This window comes from Anopheles coustani (assembly GCF_943734705.1).
Source record: "Anopheles coustani chromosome X unlocalized genomic scaffold, idAnoCousDA_361_x.2 X_unloc_6, whole genome shotgun sequence".
Lineage (NCBI taxonomy): Eukaryota > Metazoa > Arthropoda > Insecta > Diptera > Culicidae > Anopheles > Anopheles coustani.
The window spans coordinates 334343-357500 of NW_026525170.1; the positions used below are offsets into that span (position 1 = coordinate 334343).

Below are 23158 nucleotides of genomic sequence, written 5' to 3' on the forward strand. Positions count from 1 at the left end.
AGATCAAGATTCATCTCCATGCAGCATCCCATTCATCTCCCAGCATCCTTACATATGTTTTTCTTAGAATTTATGAAAAATCGACTAAGTCCGAGATGCCTTTAAGCAGCGATGCTGTAATAAGATGGAAGATGAAGAAGATCAAGATGCATCTCCATGCAGCATCCCATTCATCTCCCAGCATCGTAACATATGTTTTTCTTAGAATGTATGAAAAATCGATTAAGTCCGAGATGCCTTTAAGTAGGGATGCTGTATTAAGATGGTAGATGAATAAGATCAAGATTCATCTCCATGCAGCATCCCATTCATCTCGCAGCATCCTTACATATGTTTTTCTTAGAATTTATGAAAAATCGACTAAGACCGAGATGGCTTTAAGTAGGGATGCTGTGTTGGGATGGGAGATGTAGGAGATCAAGATTCATCTCCATGCAGCATCCCATTCATCTCGCAGCATCCTAACATATGAATTTCTTGGAATTTATGAAAAATCGACTAAGTCCGAGATGCATTTAAGTAGGGATGCTGTATTAAGATGGGAGATGAAGAAGATCAAGATTCATCTTCATGCAGCATCACATTCATCTCGCAGCATCCTAACATATGTTTTTCTTAGAATTTATGAAAAATCGACTAAGTCCGAGATGCCCTTAAGTAAGGATGCTGTATTGAGATGGGAGATGAAGAAGATCAAGATTCATCTCCATGCAGCATCCCATTCATCTCGCAGCACCCTAACATATGTTTTTCTTAGAATTTATGAAAAATCGACTAAGTCCGAGATGCCCTTAAGTAAGGATGCTGTATTGAGATGGGAGATGAAGAAGATCAAGATTCATCTCCATGCAGCATCCCATTCATCTCGCAGCATCCTAACATATGTTTTTCTAAGAATTTATGAAAAATCGACTAAGTCCGAGATGCATTTAAGTAGGGATGCTGTATTAAGATGGGAGATGAAGAAGATCAAGATTCATCTCCATGCAGCATCCCATTCATCTCGCAGCATCCTAACATATGTTTTTCTTAGAATTTATGAAAAATCGACTAAGTCCGAGATGCATTTAAGTAGGGATGCTGTATTAAGATGGGAGATGAAGTAGATCAAGATTCATCTCCATGCAGCATCCCATTCTTCTCGCAGCATCCTAACATATGAATTTCTATGAATTTATGAAAAATCGACTAAGTCCGAGATGCCTTTAAGTAGGGATGCTGTATTAAGATGGGAGATGAAGAAGATCAAGATTCATCTCCGTGCAGCATCCCATTCATCTCATATGGGATGAACTACCTAGGTACGCTCGGTCCATCATCCAACGGGCGCTGTTCTACGGGCCTATCACCCTCTATGGGTTCTGAGCCACATTCAAGTTGGACTTGAAAAGCGCTAAGATGACGGATAGTGAGACGCACCAGTACACGGAATCGGATAGACGGACAGGCCGCCACCCCTACGTGCTGAGCTTCTCCCGTTTCGCTCGCAGCTACTCAGGGAATCCCGGTTGGTTTCTTTTCCTCCCCTTATTAATATGCTTAAATTCAGGGGGTTGTCACACATGAACTGAGGCTTATGTACCTTGCGGTTGTTATCGTCACATCTGGCTTGCGACTACTTTGTTTCAATGTCCAATATGTACCGTTGGACTCGGTTAACGGGCTGTTAGCCCGCGTGTGGTTTAACTCACTGATACCTTCCATTGCCCATACGCTAGTTTGTTTGTGTTCCTTTGGTCAACTTCCATACTTGAATCATTTGTGCTACCGCTGCTGCTTCGACGCTACTTTGACATCTTCGCTTCTATTTAAATAAATAAATAAGCTGAAGCTAGACATCAGTAAACACCACCACAGACACCACAAGCACGCCTTCTCCTCGTACTTCCGCCTCACGCGGGAACACGGACGCTCTAAATACTTCGAATTCCAATGCCAGTATATTGTAAACCACGGGTTCTTTAATGCTAGCGGGTCGTCGCGACCCTAGTTAACATCATGGTGCACGTCTCGTGACGGGTGTCACGGCGTAGTTAAATGTATGCGATACATTTCTCAAATATAAGCGCTCAGTCATCTGTACATCATGGTAGGTTCCCACGACGTGCAATATGCGTTCAACTTATCAATGTTCATGTGTCCTGCAGTTCACATTATGACGCGCAGTTAGCTGCGGTCTTCATCGATCCATGAGCCGAGTGATCCACTGCCGAGGGTGACTAACTTGCGTAAGCCGCCGCTGTGCGCGTATACCCGTTCCCCGTAGGGAGGAGCAAGCCGCCGCTTAGAGACGAAGCATAAAGTGTCCTCATTCCACATAGGGCAAGCTGGATTAATCCATTTTACCCAGGACGGCCGAAGCGGCGTGGACCAGGGGAGAACTGAACCTTATACTTCACACCACAGTAAGTCTACGTGTCCTCTTCCACATAGGGCAAGCTAGAACTAACTATCTTACCCAGGACTGCCGAAGCAGCGTGGACCAGGGGAGGAACACACTTTTCATGGAAACGTAAGGCATCCATGACTGCCATAACGTAAGCCGCCGCTGTGCGCGTATACCCGTTCCCCGTAGGGAGAAGCAAGCCGCCGCTTAGAGACGAAACATAAAGTGTCCTCATTCCACATAGGGCAAGCTGGATGAATCCATTTTACCCAGGACGGCCGAAGCGGCGTGGACCAGGGGAGAACTGAACTTTATGCTTCACACCACAGTAAGTCTTCGTGTCCTCTTCCACATAGGGCAAGCTAGAACTAACTATCTTACCCAGGACTGCCGAAGCAGCGTGGACCAGGGGAGGAACACACTTTTCATAGAAACGTAAGGCATCCATGACTGCCATAGTGCGTAAGCCGCCGCTGTGCGCGTAAACCCGTTCCCCGTAGGGAGGAGTCAAGCCGCCGCTTAGAGACGAAGTATTAAGTGTCCTCTTCCACATAGGGCAAGCTAGAATGAACTATCTTACCCAGGACCGCCGAAGCAGCGTGGACCAGGGGAGAACTGAACTTTATACTTCACACCACAGTATTGAGTAATGTGCCCTCTTCCACATAGGGCAAGCTGGAATGTTCCATTTTACCCAGGACGGCCGAAGCGGCGTGGACCAGTGGAGGACTACACAATCATGAGGTTTGATATCGACTTGTGTGTTTCAATAGGGTACCGATGGTATGTTTTGAACCGATTTGATTTAGCCATTCTGAAGTCATCACTTGGTTGAAGCGCTGAACTAGGGCGTGTCTATCGTTTACTTTGCATTGGGATATTATACGTTGCATGCTCTACTAGGTTAATGTCATAGGTTTGGCTATCGAGCATGCCCAAATGATGACTTGATTGTGTGCTTGCTTGAATTCTACACATTTCATACCATCGGTTAGTTGTCGAATCATTCCTCGATCATAACCTTCGTTCTTGGTTCATGTATGCTCTCTTCCACATAGGGCAAGCTAGAATTAACTATCTTACCCAGGACCGCCGAAGCAGCGTGGACCAGGGGAGAACTATACTTTGTCTTGTATGCCCTCTTCCACATAGGGCAAGCTAGAATTAACTATCTTACCCAGGACTGCAAAGCAGCGTGGACCAGTGGAGGACTATACTTTGTTCATTACACCACAGTATTAAGTATGGTGTCCTCTTCCACATAGGGCAAGCTAGAACTAACTATCTTACCCAGGACCGCCGAAGCAGTGTGGACCAGGGGAGGACTATACTTTATACTTCACACACTAGCCATACTGAAGTCATCACTTGGTTGAAGCGCTGAACTACGGCGGGGTAATCGTTTACAGGTTATAATCATATAGCTGCATGCTCATTAGTAGATAATGGAATATTGTATGGCAATATGAGCATGCCCAAGTGATGACTTTGTTTCAAGCTCAACAGGTAGGGTATTGAGTCCTCTTCCACATAGGGCAAGCTAGAATGAACTATCTTACCCAGGACCGCCGGAGCAGCGTGGACCAGTGGAGGACTCTATACTTTATACTTCACACCACAGTATTGAGTACGACTTGCATAAAGCCCCTAATGAGAACCACGAGGGCTCTCTCAATGTAGAACCACGAGGGCTCTAGTACCGATTCTCTCGGTACGGCTTGGTCCGTGTTCCTTTATGCTTGTACTCTTAGAAAGTCTCAACCCGGAGGTCTTGACTTTGATTGTCATAGTTGGACTACGACGGGGCATCCGACCATTGCTGATCGAACACCCCTGATTCACCATCTTTCGGGTAGGCGGTACGCGTACCTCCGGACGCGGAAGTCTCAACCCGGAGGTCTTGACTTTGATTGTCATAGTTGGACTACGACGGGGCATCCGACCATTGCTGATCGAACACCCCTGATTCATCATCTTTCGGGTAGGCGGTGCGCGCACCTCCGACGCGGAAGTCTCAACCCGGAGGTCTTGACTTTGTATTGTCATAGTTGGACTACGACGGGGTATCCGACTCATCGAATACCCCAGAAGCACACCATCTTTCGGGTAGGCGGTACGCGTACCTCCGGACGCGGAAAGTCTCAACCCGGAGGTCTTGACTTTGGTTGTCATAGTTGGACTATGACGGGGCATCCGACCATTGCTGATCGAACACCCCTGTTACACCATCTTTCGGATAGGCGGTGCGCGACACCACCGACGCGGAAAGTCTCAACCCGGAGGTCTTGACTTTGTATTGTTGGATAGTCCTCTTCCACTATAGGGCAAGCTGGAAATATTCCATTTTACCCAGGACTGCCGAGGCAGCGTGGACCAGGGGAGAACTTCACGGAATCTTCAGGCATCCATGATTGCCATAGTGCGTAAGCCGCCGCTGTGCGCGTCAACTCGTTCCCCGTGAGGAGGAGTCTAGCCGCCGCTAAAAGACGAAGCATTAAGTGTCCTCATTCCACTATAGGGCAAGCTAGAATTAACTCTCTTACCCAGGACCGCCGAAGCAGCGTGGACCAGGCGAGGACTATACTTTATACTTCACACCACAGTATTGAGTACGACTTGCATAAAGCCCCTAATGAGAACCACGAGGGCTCTCTCAATGTAGAACCACAAGGGCTCTAGTACCGATTCTCTCGGTACGGCTTGGTCCGTGTTCCTTTATGCTTGTACTCGCGGAAAGTCTCAACCCGGAGGTCTTGACTTTGATTGTCATAGTTGCACTACGACGGGGCATTCGACCATTGCTGATCGAACACCCCTGATTCACCATCTTTCGGATAGGAGGTGCGCCCACCTCCGACGCGGAAGTCTCAACCCGGAGGTTCGGACTTAGAGTTTTTCCCATTTAAAAGTTTTTCTCTTAGCCATACTGAAGTCATCACTTGGTGAACGATTGAACTAGGGCGGGTTAATCGTTTATAGGTATCATGTGGTTTGCATGCTCTCTTAGGTTAAGGTCATGTGGTTGGCTATCGAGCATGCCCAAGTGATGACTTTGTTTCACGCTTGCTTGATTTCTTCATGATTCCCTGTTATATAGTGTATTCATTCGAGAACAGGGAATCTTTGGTTTTGCTCAACAGGTATTGGATGTCAACTTGGTATCTAGATCGCATTAAGTCTCAACCCTTAGGTTCGGACTTGTATAGTGACATCTTGTTACGGTCTTGAGTCTCAACCCGCAGGTTCGGACTACTTAGTGTTTGATCGAATATAATATGGCAACTTGTGCCTAAGTCTCAACCCGCAGGTTCGGACTTCTGTTTATTTGGCCAATGTATGTATAAGGCAACTTGTGCCTAAGTCTCAACCCGCAAGTTCGGACTTGTGTATTTGTTCGAAGTCATGTATAAGGCAACGTGTGCCTAAGTCTCAACCCGCAGGTTCGGACTTGTTAGTGTTTCGTCAACTTTCATATGGCAACTTGTGCCTAAGTCTCAACCCGCAGGTTCGGACTTGTGTATTTGTTCGAAGTCATGTATAAGGCAACTTGTGCCTAAGTCTCAACCCGCAGGTTCGGACTTGTGTATTTGTTCGAAGTCATGTATAAGGCAACTTGTGCCGAAGTCTCAACCCGCAGGTTCGGACTTCTATAGTGTTTCGTCAATTATCATATGGCAACTTGTGCCGAAGTCTCAACCCGCAGGTTCGGACTTCTATAGTGTTTCGTCAATTATCATATGGCAACTTGTGCCGAAGTCTCAACCCGCAGGTTCGGACTTCTGGAAGGATCACTTGGCCACTAATGATCCTTCCGCAGGTTCACCTACGGAAACCTTGTTACGACTTTTACTTCCTCTAAATCATCAAGTTCGGTCAACTTCGATAAAGCAGACGCGGTTCACGAGGATCCAGCGAACGATCATCTCCAAAGACCTCACTAAATAATCCATCGGTAGTAGCGACGGGCGGTGTGTACAAAGGGCAGGGACGTATTCAACGCTGGCTGATGACCAGCACTTACTAGAAGTTCCGAGTTCATATGGACCATTGCAATCCATAATCCCTACTAAGTGAGTATTTGAGTGATTTCCCGTTCCTCTCGGAATAGGAGACACGCTGCTACCCACATTGTAGCACGCGTGTAGCCCAGAACATCTAAGGGCATCACGGACCTGTTATCGCTCGATCTCATTTTGCTAAACACAAATTGTCCTGCTAAGCAGCGTACCGTAAGTGCACTTGCGCACACGAACAGCGAAGGTGTCAGGTCATACTCCACCGAAAGGTCCTAACCCGTTCCAATCGGCATCGACGCATTAACGCTGACTGCGTTCTAGTTAGCATATGTGAGTCACGTTCGTTATCGGAATTAACCAGACAAATCAATCCACGAACTAAGAACGGCCATGCACCACTACCCTTAAATTTGAGAAAGAGCTATTAATCTGTCTCACCTCCATAAGTTCGGACCTGGTAAGTTTTCCCGTGTTGAGTCAAATTGAACCGCAAGCTCCATTTCATTGTGGTGCCCTTCCGTCAATTCCTTTAAGTTTCAACTTTGCAACCATACTTCCCCCGGAACCTGACTTTGGTTTCCCGGAAGCTACTGAGAGCACCTGGTTGTAGCGTCTCCCAATTGCTAGTTGGCATCGTTTACGGTTAGAACTAGGGCGGTATCTAATCGCCTTCGATCCTCTAACTTTCGTTCTTGATTAAAGAAAGCATCCTTGACAAATGCCTTCGCTTTAGTTAGTCTTACGACGGTCTACGAATTTCACCTCTCGCGCCGTAATACTAGTGTCCCCAACTACTTCTGTTAATCATTACCTCCGGTCTGAGTACAAACCAATGAAAGATTAGACCAAGGTCGTATTCCATTATTCCATGCAAGATTATTCTAGGGCGTTTGGGCACCCTGCTTTAAGCACTCTAATTTGTTCAAGGTAAACGTGAGCGGTCGAGCTCTATGTTACACTTGCACCCGTTGAAGGGCACACCATGACACAGACTTGGTGCCCTACCACACCATTGAGTCGCAACCAGATTCCGACTTGGCCCACCGACCACGGGTTGACCGGGTCGGCGGAGCCGGACTGTGTTGGACAAGTATCAACTTCGAACGTTTTAACCGCAACAATTTTAATATACGCTAGTGGAGCTGGAATTACCGCGGCTGCTGGCACCAGACTTGCCCTCCACTTGATCCTCGTAGAAGGATTTATGCTCTACTCATTCCAATTATGAAACATCATTAAAGAGTTTCATATTGTTATTTCTCGTCACTACCTCCCCGTCCCGGGATTGGGTAATTTACGCGCCTGCTGCCTTCCTTGGATGTGGTAGCCATTTCTCAGGCTCCCTCTCCGGAATCGAACCCTGATTCCCCGTTACCCGTTGCAACCATGGTAGTCCTCTATACTACCATCCATAGTTGATAGGGCAGATATTTGCGAGATCTGTCGTCGGTGCGAGACCATACGATCAGCATCATTATCCAGACTTCAACTCAATGACACGGAGAACCCGCGATTGGTTTGACTAATAAGTGCACCAGTTCCCGCGAGGGTCCTGGCATGTTGCATGTATTAGCTCTAGATTTTCCACAGTTATCCAAGTAACTAGGTTGATGATCTCGTAAATTATAGCTGTTATACTGAGCCTTATGCGGTTTCACATTAAATCTGTTTGTACTTAGACATGCATGGCTTAACCTTTGAGACGAGCGTATATTACTGGTAGGATCAACCAGAATTCCGACTTTGCGTTCGAATGTTCATTGTCCCATTGCACCCGGAGGAGCAAACACCACGTTCTATATGTTGTCAAGTCCGGTAGCACACGGGAGGCGAGCCCCCGTGCGAACCTCATTGCCCTCGTATCACACACACCCGATGCACCGGACAGGCACTTGAGCGGCATTCGACTCCGCTAAGCGCTCGTGCGCCCGATTGTGCATGCGCTGACGGGGCCTTCATACCCCTACCACAGCGACCTTATGCCAAACTTCCATGAATACTTAGGTGAGCTGACAAGGGCCTTCATTTCCCTACCATCAACTAAAGGACACGCTAGGCGCGTCCGATCATTGCAACTGCGGGGCTTTCATACCCCAATCACCACAGTACGCAATTCACCAGAGTTTAATCACAACCCCCCCGGACATGGCACACTATTAACTTGCAACAAAACTTAGTGTGTGCCGGGCACATCGGTTCCACAAAATCATTCCCGATGTACCCCAATTGGGGTTGTGAACGCATCCATGGTCCTCTGACACACCCAACCAAGCGTGGATACTACATACCTCAAACACCCAGTACACTAACAGACAAATCAATATATGGTTGCTTTCCCCCAGACATTTGCCAATCACTTGGCACCCGGACGGGAACTCGCTCCTGATTGCGCCAATGCCACCCATTTGCCAAGAGCGAGTTCTGTATGTAGATTTCATTTGGAAAGACAACCGTGTACTGGATATTCTATCCGACGATTACAGATGACGAGTACGAGACTCGACTACACTCACGGATAATACATTTTGGGTCGAGATTGCTTTCGGGGTTTTCGATTGGTCTTGCGCTTGTAAACGTATAACTTTGACTTGTGGTAACTTCGGTATGTTAGTCGATCACGTGGATGTGAACTGGTTAGGGTGAGCAATATGTTCACTTGCACTCTGGGTAGGAATAGGTGAGCGCTATAGGTTAAGATCATTGTATGGTTCCATCGTGATGACTTTCGCTAGATAGTAGGATGTTTGGATAGTTATAACGTTTTTGGCCATTTGTTCATAGTGTTCAGTCCATTGAGGAATTCGATTGGTCTTTGCTTCACACACGTGGTCGATCACTTGGATGTGAACTAGGGTGAGAATAAGGTGTTCACTAGTGCTCTTAGGTTTTGGATCAGTACTGAGCACTTGATTGGTTTCGCATAATATGTATCCATAGTGATGACTCTTTCCAGCTTAAGATTTCGTTACCGGTTTCGAATCCTCCCCACGTTCGCTTTTACTTGGTTAGGTTTTCGAGTGTAGATTTGAAAGCAATCTCATGTATGTATCCCATCTGATATAAGCCACTGACAGTTCATGTCACCTCGTTCAACTCTCGCTGGGTCACAGAAGTATGTTACTGCGCCCATTATCCCTACTCGGATAGGTTCGGTTCGTTCGTTTTATACTACGGTGAGTAAACTCAATTTGTGCATCGCATAGCCATGGAAAGCAAGCTTTCGCGGGCCTCTTCGACTGTTTTGATACGAGCTGTGCCCGTGATGCTTGTCATCCCAGGATACTAGACCCCTTTGGACGACCGCATGACCATCAGAAAGTAAATTCCACGTTCGATTTGGGGTGTGAACCCCGAACATAAAGTCTTTGTGTAGAACCACGAGGGCTCTATAGTACCGATTCTCTCGGTACGCTTGGTCCGTGTTCCTTTATGTTCGTACTCTTGTGAATAAGATTCACGTTCGTTTTGGGATATTTGCTACTGTCACCGTTTGAGTACTATGGGGCTTGAACCCCTAACATAAAGTCTTTGTGTAGAACCACGAGGGTTCTATAGTACCGATTCTCTCGGTACGCTTGGTCCGTGTTCCTTTATGTTCGTACTCTTGTGTGTATAATATTCATGTTCGGTTTGGGATATTTGCTACTTTCACCAGGGTCCCGTTCTTCATACAAGTCTGCCTTGCTAATGTGGTAACTTTATAGTGTAGTTCTGACATCCCAATTTTGGGACTTAGCCGATTTTTCGTATATTTCCATATGACCCATAGGGTCCCTTTCTTCATACAAGCTTGCCTAGGGCGATCGGTCAAAACTTGTCTTACTATTCGATTGGTCTTCGCAGTTTCACCCTAGGCAATTCGCCTAGGTCTGTCTTCTTGAGGAGGCCAAAATCCGAAATAAGGAGGTCTGGCCGACCCTGAAACCTCCCCTGTCTTAACTACACTAACCCGATTTTTCAGGGTCCTCACCGTCATACAACTTTCCCTAGGTCACTTATACTCTTGACTTAGGCCATCTGACTTGGTCCGTGTTTCTTCCTAGGGTTCACCTAGGTACTTTGCCTTGCTTGATGTGGTAACTTTTTAGTGTAGTTCTGACATCCCAATTTTGGGACTTAGCCGATTTTTCGTATATTTCCATATGACCCATAGGGTCCCTTTCTTCATACAAGCTTGCCTAGGGCGATCGGTCAAAACTTGTCTTACTATTCGATTGGTCTTCGCACTTTCACCCTAGGCAGTTTGCCTAGGTCTGTCTTCTTGAGGAGGCCAAAACCCGAAATAAGGAGGTTCGGCCGACCCTGAAACCTCCCCTGTCTGAACTACACTAACCCGATTTTTCAGGGTCCTCAGCGCCATACAACTTTGCCTAGGTCACTTGTACTCTTGACTTAGGCCATCCGACTTGGTCCGTGTTTCTTCCTAGGGTTCACCTAGGTACTTTGCCTTGCTTGATGTGGTAACTTTTTAGTGTAGTTCAGACATCCCAATTTTGGGACTTAGCCGATTTTTCATGTATTTCCATATGACCCATAGGGTCCCTTTCTTCATACAAGCTTGCCTAGGGCGATCGGTCAAAACTTGTCTTACTATTCGATTGGTCTTCGCACTTTCACCCTAGGCAGTTCGCCTAGGTCTGTCTTCTTGAGGAGGCCAAAACCCGAAATAAGGAGGTTCGGCCGACCCAGAAACCTCCCCTGTCTGAACTACACTAACCCGATTTTTCAGGGTCCTCAGCGCCATACAACTTTGCCTAGGTCACTTGTACTCTTGACTTAGGCCATCCGACTTGGTCCGTGTTTCTTCCTAGGGTTCACCTAGGTACTTTGCCTTGCTTGATGTGGTAACTTTTTAGTGTAGTTCAGACATCCCAATTTTGGGACTTAGCCGATTTTTCATGTATTTCCATATGACCCATAGGGTCCCTTTCTTCATACAAGCTTGCCTAGGGCGATCGGTCAAAACTTGTCTTACTATTCGATTGGTCTTCGCACTTTCACCCTAGGCAGTTCGCCTAGGTCTGTCTTCTTGAGGAGGCCAAAACCCGAAATAAGGAGGTTCAGCCGACCCAGAAACCTCCCCTGTCTGAACTACACTAACCCGATTTTTCAGGGTCCTCAGCGCCATACAACTTTGCCTAGGTCACTTGTACTCTTGACTTAGGCCATCCGACTTGGTCCGTGTTTCTTCCTAGGGTTCACCTAGGTACTTTGCCTTGCTTGATGTGGTAACTTTTTAGTGTAGTTCAGACATCCCAATTTTGGGACTTAGCCGATTTTTCATGTATTTCCATATGACCCATAGGGTCCCTTTCTTCATACAAGCTTGCCTAGGGCGATCGGTCAAAACTTGTCTTACTATTCGATTGGTCTTCGCACTTTCACCCTAGGCAGTTCGCCTAGGTCTGTCTTCTTGAGGAGGCCAAAACCCGAAATAAGGAGGTTCAGCCGACCCAGAAACCTCCCCTGTCTGAACTACACTAACCCGATTTTTCAGGGTCCTCACCGTCATACAACTTTGCCTAGGTCACTTGTACTCTTGACTTAGGCCATCTGACTTGGTCCGTGTTTCTTCTTAGGGTTCACCTAGGTACTTTGCCTTGCTTGATGTGGTAACTTTTTAGTGTAGTTCTGACATCCCAATTTTGGGACTTAGCCGATTTTTCGTATATTTCCATATGACCCATAGGGTCCCTTTCTTCATACAAGCTTGCCTAGGGCGATCGGTCAAAACTTGTCTTACTATTCGATTGGTCTTCGCACTTTCACCCTAGGCAGTTTGCCTAGGTGTAGCTTCTTGAGGAGGTCAAAACCCAAAATAAGGAGGTTCAGCCGACCCAAAAACCTACCCTGTCTAAACTACACTAACCAGATTTTTCAGGGTCCTCACCGTCATACAACTTTGCCTAGGTCACTTGTACTCTTGACGTAGGCCATCTGACTTGGTCCGTGTTTCTTCCTAGGGTTCACCTAGGTACTTTGCCTTGCTTGGTGTGGTAACTTTTTAGTGTAGTTCTGACATCCTCATTTTGGGACTTAGCCGATTTTTCGTAAAATACCATATGACCCATCAGGGTCCTTTGCTTCATATAAGTTTGCCTTGCTTGGTGTGGTAACATTTGAGTGTAGTTCTGACATCCCCATTTTGGGACTTAGCCGATTTTTCGTAAAATACCATATGACCCATCAGGGTCCTTTGCTTCATATAAGTTTGCCTTGCTTGGTGTGGTAACACATGAGTGTAGTTCTGACATCCTCATTTTGGGACTTAGCCGATTTTTCGTAAAATACCATATGACCCATCAGGGTCCTTGCCTTCATATAAGTTTGCCTTGCTTGGTGTGGTAACATTTGAGTGTAGTTCTGACATCCCCATTTTGGGACTTAGCCGATTTTTCGTAAAATACCTTATGACCCATCAGGGTCCTTTGCTTCATATAAGTTTGCCTTGCTTGGTGTGGTAACACATGAGTGTAGTTCTGACATCCTCATTTTGGGACTTAGCCGATTTTTCGTAAAATACCATATGACCCATCAGGGTCCTTGCCTTCATATAAGTTTGCCTTGCTTGATGTGGTAACATTTGAGTGTAGTTCTGACATCCCCATTTTGGGACTTAGCCAATTTTTCGTAAAATACCATATGACCCATCAGGGTCCTTTGCTTCATATAAGTTTGCCTTGCTTGGTGTGGTAACATTTGAGTGTAGTTCTGACATCCCCATTTTGGGACTTAGCCGATTTTTCGTAAAATACCATATGACCCATCAGGGTCCTTTGCTTCATATAAGTTTGCCTTGCTTGGTGTGGTAACACATGAGTGTAGTTCTGACATCCTCATTTTGGGACTTAGCCGATTTTTCGTAAAATACCATATGACCCATCAGGGTCCTTGCCTTCATATAAGTTTGCCTTGCTTGGTGTGGTAACATTTGAGTGTAGTTCTGACATCCCCATTTTGGGACTTAGCCGATTTTTCGTAAAATACCTTATGACCCATCAGGGTCCTTTGCTTCATATAAGTTTTCCTTGCTTGGTGTGGTAACACATGAGTGTAGTTCTGACATCCTCATTTTGGGACTTAGCCGATTTTTCGTAAAATACCATATGACCCATCAGGGTCCTTGCCTTCATATAAGTTTGCCTTGCTTGGTGTGGTAACCTTTTAGTGTAGTTCTGACATCATCATTTTGGGACTTAGCCGATTTTTCGTAAAATACCATATGACCCATCAGGGTCCTTTCCTTCATATAAGTTTGCCTTGCTTGGTGTGGTAACACATGAGTGTAGTTCTGACATCCCCATTTTGGGACTTAGCCGATTTTTCGTAAAATACCATATGACCCATCAGGGTCCTTGCCTTCATATAAGTTTGCCTTGCTTGGTGTGGTAACCTTTTAGTGTAGTTCTGACATCATCATTTTGGGACTTAGCCGATTTTTCGTAAAATACCATATGACCCATCAGGGTCCTTGCCTTCATATAAGTTTGCCTTGCTTGGTGTGGTAACATTTTAGTGTAGTTCTGACATCCCCATTTTGGGACTTAGCCGATTTTTCGTAAAATACCATATGACCCATCAGGGTCCTTGCCTTCATATAAGTTTGCCTTGCTTGGTGTGGTAACCTTTTAGTGTAGTTCTGACATCATCATTTTGGGACTTAGCCGATTTTTCGTAAAATACCATATGACCCATCAGGGTCCTTTGCTTCATATAAGTTTGCCTTGCTTGGTGTGGTAACCTTTGAGTGTAGTTCTGACATCCCCATTTTGGGACTTAGCCGATTTTTCGATCCATACCATATGACCCATCAGGGTCCTTGCCTTCATATAAGTTTGCCTTGCTTGGTGTGGTAACCTTTGAGTGTAGTTCTGACATCCCCATTTTGGGACTTAGCCGATTTTTCGATCCATCCTATATGACCCATCAGGGTCCTTTTTCTTCATATAAGTTTCCCAAGACTTAGTGCTTTTTACCTTTGGACACCAATATCACCCTTACGGGTTTCTTTGATCTTCTCACTTTGTATTGACCAAATGTAGGTCTTGCCATGCCAAACATATAATTGTTCTACACCAAGTCTCTATCTCGTACCGCCAGCTCGGTACATTCGATCAACCTGCCCTTAAGGCACCCGGGACTTAGCCAATTTTTCACATTTTTCATGATTTTGAGGCAACTTTTCTCGACTTTGTCACCTTATATCACCAAGATCCTTTCCCTTTAGCGCTTCACTCTGTTCGTATGATATTTAGCGCTGACTATCACCTTTCTATCGCTGAGCTCAACTTCTTATTCGGTGCCATAGAGCCAGAGATATTTGGTGTATGCTGTTATAAGGGAAGTTTGTCACTTTTTCAAAGGCCCACTTTGGGACGCCCATATCTCACCTTCACGTATCTTCGATCTTCTTGTCGTCTATGGACGAAACTTAGGTCTTGTATTGGCCAACTTATAAATGTTCTACGGCCAAGCCGTATCTCTTACCACCAGCCCGGTATTCATGGACTTAGTCGGATTTTCGCCTCTCGTGGTAACAATTTCTGACTTTGACTCACAATAACACCCGAACGGTCACATGCTAGCGCTTTGCTTGGTAGAAATTATAGTGAGCGCTACCTTTTCTCTTTCCATCGATACCTTGTTCGTTCCATTCCATGCCATACAGCCGAAGTTATGATGTTTCCCGTTTTCCATATCATGTGGAGCTTATGCTCTGGGAAAACCATCTAACACCTGTACCACCCTTTTGGGTACCACCGATCTCGTCACTATGTTCGGGCCAAATATAGGTTATAACATGCCCAACATATAATTGTTCTACACCAAGTCTCTATCTCTTACCGCCTGCTCGGTATTTTACTCGTAAGTCCAAATTTCACAACTTGTACTTTTTGGCCCAATGTACTCGAGTTTCAATTTTGGTAACATTTTTCGACTTTGACGCTTAATAACTTCCAAATCATGCTAGTTAGCGCTTTGCTTTCTTCAAGTCGTATCTAGCGCTGGGTGTTACCTTTCCAAAACATATCCTAGCTTAACAATCCATGCCATACAGCCGGAGCTATACGGTGCACAAGTCAAATCCATTTTAGCCATGTTTCATTTTTGCCAATTTTTGACCACTCGTATCACCCTTCCAGAGTGGTCCGATCTTCTCGCTTTCTATGGCCGACTTTTAGGTCTCGTAGAGGCAAACTTATAAGTATTCTACGTCAACCCGCTATCTCTTACCGCCTGCTCGGTATTCTTGGTCTTGTGTGATTTTTGGCCATTTTGGTATTATTTTTCCACTTTGTCGCTTAATAACTCAGTTTTGCTCAACACTTAGCGCTTCGGTTGTTTGGGATTATAGTTAGCGCTCGGTTCGACCTTTCCAACACTGATCTTAGCTTGTCGATCCGTTCCATACAGCCTGAGTTATTCGCGATACCGTGTTTCAACCCATTTCTCAAGTCTCGTTTTGGTCCAACATTGAACCAGCCATATCACCCTCTTGGGTACCTCCGATCTTCTCGCTCTATATTGGCCAAAGTTAGGTCTTGTGGTAACGTACTTATGATTGTTCTACGCCGTGTTCGTAGCTCTTATCGTTCGCCCGCTATTTTCGATCATAAGGTGAATTTTCGCCTCTAAACCACCATTTTTTACCTTTGCCCTCTAATATGACCGACTTGCTCAACACCTAGCGCTTCGCTTGGTAGGACACATAGCTAGCGCTCGTCAAGACCTTTCCAACGCATATCCAAGCTTACCGATCCGAGCCATACAGCCTGAGCTATAGGCGATACCGTTTTTCCCATTTTCTTGGTCACATGCACTTTAGGGTACCCCTTTTTGCCTTTGACCCTTAATACCTCCTCCGGCTCACTAGTAGGCGCTCAGCTTGGTAGGATACATAGCTAGAGCAGGCCTTCACCTTTCCAAAACTGCCGAAAGTGTACCGATCCGACATCTAGAACCAAAGTTATGGTCATTCCCATCATGCTCTACTTTCATGGTCAACCTCCACCAAGCACACCTAGGTTGGACCAACTTTCACCAACACATCTCGAACCCCAAATTTGCTTCGACGTACTAGGTTTCCCTAGTAAAGTGGTCAAAACATCCATTACAACACGACTGGTCTTTCTGGTGGTCGACCTAGGCGACTTTGTTCGACGACCACCACCCCATAGAACTAAAAGACGTCCCTTGATACGGACCTCCGATACATTTTCCGGCCTGTCTAAACTACACTCATCGAAATTTTTTTGGGTCCCCACCGTCATACAAGTTTGCCTAGGTCAAGTTTTTCTTCCGGATCGGCCGCGGACCTCACTTTTCATTATCTAGGGAGGCCATAGGGCCCCAAAAGGGGTTTTTTAAAATTTTCGACACTTTCGACTTTGGTCGGATTTTTTCCGATTTTGGTCCGACCTAGGGACTTGGTGGTCCAAGGAGCCTCGGGACCAAACTTTTTTCTCAGGGGTCCCTACCTCCATACAACTTTGCCTAGGTCAATTTTTTGTTCCAAATCGACCGCGGATTTCACTTTTCAATATCTGGGGCTCGTGTAGAGTCCGAATATGAGGTTTTCTCATTTTTCGACATTTTCGACTTTTTTCGACTTTTTTCGGGTTTTTCGACCTAGGGGTCCGCCGAACAATTTTTGGGTCAAAAATTTTTATTGAACTAGTCGAAAGTACGCAAAAAGATAAGACTTTTTGCCGAAGACACCATGCCCCGGAACCGACTCCTTCCCCTTCAAAATTGGGGACAAACGTGATTTTTGAAACTTTTCCTTAGGGAGCCAAAGACTTAGAAAATTTTCAAAATCTCGATTTTTCGATTGCGAGCTAGCGCTTTGCGGTCTTCGGCAATGTTGTAGATCTCGACGAGATAAGACTTTTTGGTCAAGAGACACTTTGCCCTCCGACCCCTCCTTCCCCCCGCAAATCGCCCCACAAAGTGCAATTTTTGCATTTTCACCTCTTTGCACGCACTGTTCGGCCCAAATGGCCACTTTCTATGGGTCTGAGCGCTTTGCGGTCTTCGGCAAACTTTTAGAACGTACCAAGCCCTAATTATAATTGTTCTACACCATCTTCGTACCTCTTCATCCCTGGCCGCTATTCGCGTACCAAGGTAATTTTTGTTCATTTTGTCAACATTTTTCATCTTTGACTGCTTATATCGGCCTTGCCATGAACCGATAGCGCTTCGCTGTGTTCTAACGTAAGTTAGTACTACTCAATGCCTTTCCAAATCATCTCTTAGATTGTCATTTGCTTGCATACAGCCGGAGCTATGAGCGATACCGTAAAAAGTACCGAAACTTGGAAAAATCCTTGGATCGCCCATATCCCCCCTTTGGGGACCAGATATCGAAAAAAGTTCTTATTCAAAAAGTTGCGCCTTAACGTGTTCTAGTTATGCCTAGAACATTTCACTTCGCTAGCTGGCCTGCAACTTAGCCGTAATTGGGATTTTAGGGTGTTCTTGGAGGGCCCATTTCCTGCGACTTGGTATCTTTTGGGCCCTATGTTTCTCTAATATCTCCACGAGTTTTCCAGATAGCTTTCTCATACTTTCAGGGTGCCTAGAGCACCTCAAGACCTTTCCAACGCTATGCCGTTCGCCTCGCTCGGACATCTACAGCCGAAGTTATTCGAGGTACACGGTACCTTACCCTGTTTTCTCAGTACTTGGTCGAAAATTTCGATCAGCCATATGACCGACTTGGACAACCCTGAGCGGGTTGGCCCCATATAACTAAACTTTCGTCTCGTGTAGGCAAACTTATAAATGTTCCACGTCAACTCGCTATCTCGTACCGCCTTGACGGTATACTTGGTCCAAGGGCCATTTCCAGCGACTTGGTCGCAATTTCGCTCTAAGTTTCGCTAATACCTTCGTCCGTGGACATGGTGATTTTTTGTTCGTATTTTTCCTTGATAGTCCCACTCAAGACTATTCCATACCAGAGCCAAGCGTCCCGCTTAGTGCCATACAGCCTGAGCAGTAATTCATGAAAGGTACCTCTACCAGTTTTTGCCATACTTGGGTACAAACTTTGTATCGCCCATATCTCCACTTTGGAGGCCAGCCAGCACCTTGGCCCCATATACTTTTTTGTTGGTCATACCATGCACTAAATATAATTGTTCTACGCCAACTTGCTATCACTTCTCCAACTTGCCGTTATTCTTGGTCCAAGCCCCATTTCATTCGTTTTTGGACCCATTTTGCTATATGTTTCACTAATAGCTTCGGCCATGGACAAGCTGATTTTCTATTTGTATTTTTCCTTGATAGTCTCACTCAAGACCATTCCAAAACACACCGCAACTTGTCGCTCGGTGGCAAACTGACCGAGTAATAATTCATGAAAGATACCTCAACTTGGTACACCACGTGGTCGGCCCAAACCATAAACCGACCAAACGACCGACTTAGAGCACCCTGACCGGGTTGCCCCCATATAATGAAAGTTGCGTCTCTACACGTCCAACTTATGAATATTCTACGCCAAGTCGCTATCTCTTACCGGTAAGCCGGTATCCACCTTCCAAGGGGGATTTTGGTCAAGTGCCATTTCCTGCGACTTGGTCCCCGAATTATACCATCATCACCTAATATCTCCGTGGTCTTTCAACTCAGCCTCATGAAACTTTCAGGGTAGATAGGTCTCCCCAAGACCTTTCCAACGGTGAGCCGTTTGCCTCGCTCGGCCATCTACAGCCGAAGTTATTTATGGTACTTGGTACCTTACCCTGTTTTTTCCATACTTGTTCGTACTTGGGTACAAACTTTGGATCGCCCATATCTCCACTTTGGAGGCCAGCCAGCACCTTGGCCCCATATACTTTTTTGTTGGTCATGCCATGCACCAAATATAATTGTTCTACGCCAACTTGCTATCTCTTCTCCAACTTGCCGTTATTCTTGGTCCAATTCCCATTTCATTCGTTTTTGGACCCATTTTGCTATATGTTTCACTAATAGCTTCGGCCATGGACAAGCTGATTTTCGATTGGTATTTTTCCTTGATAGTCCCACTCAAGACCATTCCAAAACACACCGCAGCTTGTCGCTCGGTGGCAAACTGACCGAGTTATAATTCATGAAAGGTACCTCAACTTGGTACACCACGTGGTCGGCCCAAACCATAAACCGACCAAACGACCGACTTGGAGCACCCTGACCGGGTTGGCCCCATATAATAAAAGTTGCGTCTCTACACGCCCAACTTATGAATATTCTACGCTAAGTCGCTATCTCTTACCGGTAAGCCGGTATTCACCTTCCAAGGGTGATTTTGGTCAAGTGCCATTTCCTGCGACTTGGTCCCCGAATTGGACCATCATCACCTAATATCTCCGTGGTATTTCAACTCAGCCTCATGAAACTTTCAGGGTAGATAGGTCTCCCCAAGACCTTTCCAACGATATGCGGTTTGCCTCGCTCGGCCACCTACAGCCGAAGTTATTCATGGTACTTGGTACCTTACCCTGTTTTTTCCATACTTGTTCGTACTTGGGTACAAACTTTGAATCGCCCATATCTCCACTTTGGAGGCCAGCCAGCGCCTTGGCCCCATATACTTTTTTGTTGGTCATACCATGTTTAAAATATAAATGTTCTACGCCAACTTGCTATCTCTTCTCCAACTTGCCGTTATTCTTGGTCCAAGTTGCTTTTTCATAGTTTTTGGTACCATTTTGCTCTATGTTTCGCTAATAGCTTCGCGCGTGGATAAGCTGATTTTCTCTTAGTATTTTTCCGTAATAGTCCCACTCAAGACCATTCCAAATCACACCTTAGCTTGTCGCTCGGTGGCAAACTGACCGAGTCATAATTCATGAAAGGTACCTCATGTTGGTACACCACGTGGTTGGCCCAAACCATAAACCAACCAAACGACCGACTTGGAGCACCCTGACGGGGTTGCCCCCATATAATGAAAGTTGCGTCTTCCGACGTCCAACTTATGAATATTCCACACCAAGTCGCTATCTCTTACCGGTAAGCCGGTATTCACCTTCCAAGGGTGATTTTCGTCAAGTGCCATTTCCTGCGACTTGGTCCCCGAATTATACCATCATCACCTAATATCTCCGTGGTCTTTCAACTCAGCCTCATGAAACTTTCAGGGTAGATAGGTCACCTCGAGACCTTTCCAACGATATGCGGTTTGCCTCGCTCGGCCATCTACAGCCCGAGTTATTCGTGGTACTTGGTACCTTACCCTGTTTTCACCATACTTGTTCATACTTGGGTACAAACTTTGAATCGCCCATATCACCACTTTGGAGGCCAGCCAGCGCCTTGGCCCCATACACATTTTTGTTGGTCATACCACGCACTAGTTATAAATGTTCTACGCAAGCTTGCTATATCTTCTCCAACTTGCGGTTATTTTTGACTCAAGTCCCATTTCCATAGTTTTTGGTACCAATTTGCTCTATGTTTCGCTAATAGCTTCGCCCAAGGACTTTGTGATTTTTTGTTCGCATTTTTCCTAAATAGTCCCACTCAAGACTATTCCAAATCACTTCTTAGCTTGTCGCTCAGTGCCATACAGCCAGAGTTTTAATTCATGAAAGGTACATCACCTTGGTACACCACGTGGTCGGTCCAAACCATCAACCAACCATATGACCGACTTCGAGTCGAGCTAGCGGCTAGGCCCCGTATAATTAAATGCGTGTCTTGATGCGGGCTACTGACGGTCTGAACAATGTAGCTCGCTAGCTCGTCTCTAAACTTGTGTTTTGGTCGAATATTGGGTGTTCATGTACCACTTCGGGAAACATGGACTTTGGTGCAACTTTATCACTTGTGCACTTAATAACTTCCCGGTCATTCAAGTCTTTGCCTTCATACTTTCAGAGTAGTTAGGTCTCGTCGAGACCTTTCCATACATATGCCAAACTCATCGATCGGACATCTATAGCCCGAGTTATTCGCGGTACACCGTACCTTACCCTGTTTTTTCCTAAATTGGGTACAAACCTTGGAACACCCATATCGCCCCTTTAGAGACTAGCTGGCACGTTGGCCTCATATAATGATAAGTGCACCTCAACTAGGGCTACTGACGGTCAGAACATTTCAACTTGCTAGCTCGGGCCCACACTTGTGTTTTTCTCGAATATATGGTTCAAGTGTGCCACTTTGGGCACTTTTGGACATTTTGTCCCCACACAACTTTCTTGCCTTGGTAGATAGGGTCTTGTGTTCTCGGGCAAAAAGATGCACCAAGATATGGTCTAACTTTCGTTCTTTTACCGCAAAGCGCTATCTCCAACACCCGAGGAGATAGAAAGTGATTATGTTCGGTATATCGGTCTTCCATGGCCTACTATGGTAAGCCCCTGCAGGTATGCAACCGAAGGTGCTTGGTACATGTCTTTGGTGCAATATCGGTGCAAAGTAGGTGTTTCCTTGATCGGGCTATAACTTTCTTGGTTGATGTTGGATTGCTTTGCGGTCTTCGGGGGATAGTTAGGGAACATGTTGGCCAACATTTCCTTATTCCTCAGCCTGGCCGTACCTCTTACCGTCTAGGCGGTATACATGCTCTAAGTTGGAACTTGTGTTCCTTTGGGTAACTTCTCTGACTTTGACGCTTAATAACTTTCGTTCATATGCAGTCTAAGCTCTGCAACTCTCAGGAAAGCTAGTACTACTCATTTCCTTTCCATATCAGTCTTTGGCTTGTCGATCCGATGTCTACAGCCTGACTTATTCACGTTGCCTGTGAAGGTAGGTTTTTGCCCATTTTCCAGTTCATGTGGTAACATTCCCGGACTTTGCCGGCTTTCTCTTCATGTGGTAACTTGCTTGCTTGTGTGGTAACTTGAAAGTGTATTTCCGACAGACCCAATCTCGGACTTAGCCGAATTTTCTCTTCATATTATATGGATCCATCACTAGGCCATCTTGCTTGCTTGTGTGGTAACTTGAAAGTGTATTTCTGACAGACCCAATCTCGGACTTAGCCGATTTTTCTCTTCATATCATATGGATCCATCACTAGGCCATCTTGCTTGCTTGTGTGGTAACTTGAAAGTGTATTTCTGACAGACCCAATCTCGGACTTAGCCGATTTTTCTCTTCATATCATATGGATCCATCATTAGGCCATCTTGCTTGCTTGTGTGGTAACTTGGAAGTGTATTTCTGACAGACCCAATCTGGGACTTAGCCGATTTTTCTCTTCATATTATATGGTTCCATCCTTAGGCCATCTTGCTTACTTGTGTGGTAACTTGATAGTGTATTTCCGACCGACCCAATCTCGGACTTAGCCGATTTTTCTCTTCATATTATATGGATCCATCACTAGGCCATCTTGCTTGCTTGTGTGGTATCTTGGAAGTGTATTTCTGACAGACCCAATCTGGGACTTAGCCGATTTTTCTCTTCATATCATATGGATTCATCACTAGGCCATCTTGCTTGCTTGTATGGTAACTCGGAAGTGTATTTCTGACAGACCCAATCTCGGACTTAGCCGATTTTTCTCTTCATATAATATGGATCCTGGACTTAGCCGATTTTTCTCTTCATATCATATGGATCCATCACTAGGCCATCTTGCTTGCTTGTGTGGTAACTTGATAGTGTATTTCCGACAGACCCAAACTCGGACTTAGCCGATTTTTCTCTTCATATAATATGGATCCTGGACTTAGCCGATTTTTCTCTTCATATCATATGGATCCATCACTAGGCCATCTTGCTTGCTTGTGTGGTAACTTGGAAGTGT

The 23158-nt window shown here is 45.6% G+C and overlaps 1 non-coding gene across 1 annotated transcript; it reads right to left on the reverse strand.

Moving 5' to 3' along the window:
• Window positions 1-2063: 2063 nt before the first annotated feature.
• On the reverse strand, window positions 2064-2218 carry LOC131270812 (5.8S ribosomal RNA). The gene has a single exon (XR_009179822.1). It is a non-coding gene; the product is annotated as a 5.8S ribosomal RNA (ribosomal RNA).
• Between the last annotated feature and the right edge of the window lie 20940 nt (window positions 2219-23158).